We start from the raw sequence: 3,795 nt of genomic DNA, 5'->3' as shown, positions 1-3,795 counted from the left end.
GAACTTTTTGTGGATTAAGTTACTCAAATAAATAAAAACTTTAAAAATGTACATTCAAAGCACAATAAAATAATTTTCGTTTGCTAAAAGAAAATTTTTAAGTGAGCGAAATTTAACTTTTTCATATTAAAAACCTATAAAAACAAATAACTTGTTTTCTACACGCTAACAGTGAAAATATTTTTTTTATATAACATTTTGATTGTATGATTTTAAAGTTCTAAATCTTATCTACATTTCCTGTAATAAACTTTGTGACAACCAACCCCGCGTGACAACCAACCCCGGTCTCCCCTAATGACGATTTTAATGGAAGAAGTTCGTGAAATTTGTGGCGAAATGCGATGTTAACAAAACGTATAAATAGATCTGAACAAATTATTGTAGCAAAGTTCATTAAAACTGAAGGCGAGTTTTTTTTAACAAAAATTTTGATTTGGCATCGGTAAATTGGTGTTAAATTCTTTTTTTTTTTTTTTTTTTTTTTTTTTTTCGTTATTACGTTGATTTTAATTTTATCATCAGTTCATTTGATTTTCCCAACTCCTTACCATGCCATTTTTTAAACTTTATTCTCTTTAGCTTATAATAGTCTTAAAGTTTTGACTGGCGGTGCGTTCTAAGGTAAGATTACCTAGTTAAAGTTTTGATAATAATTTCATAATACTTTTCTTTAAAGACTTTATTTTTACATATTTTTTTAATTTAATATAATTTATTGTAAATGGTAGACGATAATTCGTCTGACTATTTTTTCCCGTGAACTTTGGGAAGTCAGACGAGAAAACTTTGGTTTTTGCGCTAATGCAATTTTTCATCTACCGGAACAAATATGTTCCTGCGGCTTTTCTCTGATCTTAATGAAATATAGTAAAGGCCAAAATTTAGTTAATTAAATTATCAGTGCTATTGAGAAGCAGTATAACAAAAGAAAAAGATAATTTAAAGTATGCTTTTAAAATATTTTGTGATTTATTTTTTATTAAATTTTTGAAGGATTACGAAAAAGAAGCTTTAAAAGCTCTTGGCAATGGCATATTACCCCCGTCATTAAACCTGCAAAACGTAATTATATTTCATTATTATTCATTTTTTTAAATAACCCAAGGACGTATTAATAGATGGACGTTCAACGCATTGTTATAGATCAAAGGTGCCGCCAATTACCCAAAAACTATGCGTGTTACCGTCAATTTTCTAAATTCATGATACAGATACTCCGACTTCTACTCGTCAAATTTCCGTCAAAAAACCTTCCTCAGTAAACCCATTATAATTATGCATTTACTGAAGCTTATGGTTATAAAAGACAAAAAAATTAATCAAGAATAGTTCACAAATCTGAAAAAGGTTGATTTGAGCTATGAACTTTGCTTAATAAAAATTTAGCTGTGTTTAAACTTTGACGTCTAAAACTAGGCTTTTGCAAAAAGGCTATGTTTGGTTTACTAGAATGGATAGAGTAAAGTGAAACAAATTTTCCTTATTAAATTGAACCTGCTATGATATAGTTTAAAGGTCGAAAAAGATATTTTTAATGCTCTTTTCACCCCACTCTCAGATTATGCTTCCCACTTTAAGGTTCAAATCAGAGAGTATTTCTTATTTTTGTCGGAAATGTCGAACTTTTTTGCCTCGCTTTTTTTTTTCTCTTGAATTTGTGATTTTTTTTTTCGTGAACGACCTAGTTAAAAAATTTCTTACTTTCGATACCTAAACTGCATTTTGTCTAAAGGTATTATAACTAAAAGCATCTTAAAGTTCATAAAATACTATTCGTTTCAGGAGTTGGAAAGATATATAAAGTATGTATTTTTAATGAGCATTTTTGTTTAAGCATTTTTAAACTGTCATGTAGAGCTACTTTAAGTTATAATGATCTTATTTTTTTAATTATTACTGTTGTTACTAATAGTAACAACAGAAATAATAAAAATGATAAGAGCATACTTTTAGTTGCATATTCTTGAGCCTTCTACAAGTGATGTATAGCCTTATTTTTAACCTTTTCTAAATATTATATCAAAAGAAGTAATTTTATATTTATATTTATTATCTCATTACAGGATAAATAATGAGTCTTCATGAGGAATATTTAAAACATTTATGTAGAAAGTGTGGCTGCATAATAAAGCAGGATAGTCACTATCAAATAAAACCTGTTGTTATCTATAAACAAGCAATTCTTAGCTTTTACAAGCTGGATACAACCTCAGACTATCAAAAAGTTCATCCTGAATATTTATGGAAATCATGTTATATGGTCTTATACAGGTTAGATTTAAAATCAAAAAAAGGCTTTGAAGTTGAGAGGAATGATAAATTCTTCACTTTTTCTGAACACACAAAAACCTGTTATGTATGTAACACACTCACAAGAGTTGGAAGAAATAAAAAAGTACATGCGATAAATATTCATCAATGGTTAAAAGCATTTGCATCAAAACATGGTTTTGACTGTTACAATGAAAATAACCAAAATTATTTTGTAATAGTTAAAATCAATAGTTATCGCCAATCAAATGGCATGTGGAGACTAATTGTTTTAAATCATGAAGTGCCATTATCCATTAACATTAACAAATCTCTTCCAGATCAACTAAATCTTCAATCTGCTAATATTATATTCTCCAATATTTCATGCATAAACATCTGTAAATGTAATAATGACTTCCACTATCTTTTTTTCTAATCAGAAATAAATTTTCTGATTTTAAAAATTTCCGAAGCACATCAAATGAGGATGTTGGAATAATTGAAACGAGAGAAGGTAATACAGTTGAAAACTTTAAAGTTATTAGACATAAAGGTTGTTCATTAATATGTTTAGAAGTCTGTTGTGATTTTAGCACCATCTACCATACGAACTTGGCTGTAATGGAACCCAGGTTAAAGAGAAATGTCAATCATCTATTACCTTTAACTAGCCATTTTTTAACTGTGTACATTTTCTTACACCAGTATATGTAAAAAATGTAATAAAGACAACTTGCATTCTTCTATATGGAAGTTTAATAGAACATTACAACAATTTACAGTTTTGAATAATTTCTAAAATCAAAATTAAGAGTTATTAGGCGCTACTCCACTTTCTCCCCCCCCCTAATTTTATGATTGATTCTGATAGAGAATTTTATGCTGATTAAGAATCGTATAAAAACATGGGTCTCAAAATCAACGGAAAGTGCTCTAATCTGATGTCGAAAGTACAAAATTATACCACAAATCGCTAATATTCGCCATCTTGAAAAGTGATTTTTTTTTGTTTAAAAGTTATCCTTTCAAAGTATCAACAGCCTGGTTTTTATTTTTTATATAAAAGATTTCGAATAAAAGAACAAAGAACCGGTGCGTTAAGTTTCATAATCAGGTGTATTGACCGCATTTTTTTTCTCTTACCAGGTAATGAAATTCAATGGCATTTACTCTTATCGCGTCAATTTGCTTCAACTGGATTCTTAGTTTGTTAGCTTGAGTGTCTTTTAAAACTTTTGTCAAATAAGTTGAAAAATTCTTTCATTGATTATATTTTACAATTCACTTTAAAACAAGATAAAAATTTTTTAATTATAAAAATAATTCTTTAAAACTATTGACTTTCTTTTAAAACTTCAAGTTAACCCCCCGTGAATTCATTTTCATTATGTTTGTCATATAAAAAGGAGTGCTTCAGGTTTAATATAGAATCGCTATCTATATTAAACCAGAAAAAATTCCTTATAGTAAAAACCAGGCTGGCAATGTTTTGCGGTTAAAAACAATATCAACCGTAAAGTTAGTGAATTCAAGATGGCG

At 28.3% G+C, this 3,795-nt stretch overlaps 1 pseudogene across 1 annotated transcript; it reads left to right on the top strand.

Annotated features, from left to right (window-relative positions):
- Positions 1 to 1,194: 1,194 nt before the first annotated feature.
- LOC149878870 (uncharacterized) lies at positions 1,195 to 3,010 on the top strand (annotated as a pseudogene). The gene is made up of 2 exons (XR_016446742.1): positions 1,195 to 1,805; positions 2,067 to 3,010. The product of XR_016446742.1 is annotated as an uncharacterized LOC149878870 (transcript).
- The last annotated feature ends 785 nt before the right edge of the window (positions 3,011 to 3,795 follow it).

This window comes from Hydra viridissima, unplaced genomic scaffold, assembly GCF_058129835.1.
Source record: "Hydra viridissima isolate aposymbiotic clone 2 unplaced genomic scaffold, HvirCarnegie_v1 scaffold_14, whole genome shotgun sequence".
In the NCBI taxonomy this organism is placed as follows: Eukaryota; Metazoa; Cnidaria; class Hydrozoa; order Anthoathecata; family Hydridae; genus Hydra; species Hydra viridissima.
This window is presented reverse-complemented; position numbering and strand designations above follow the sequence as displayed.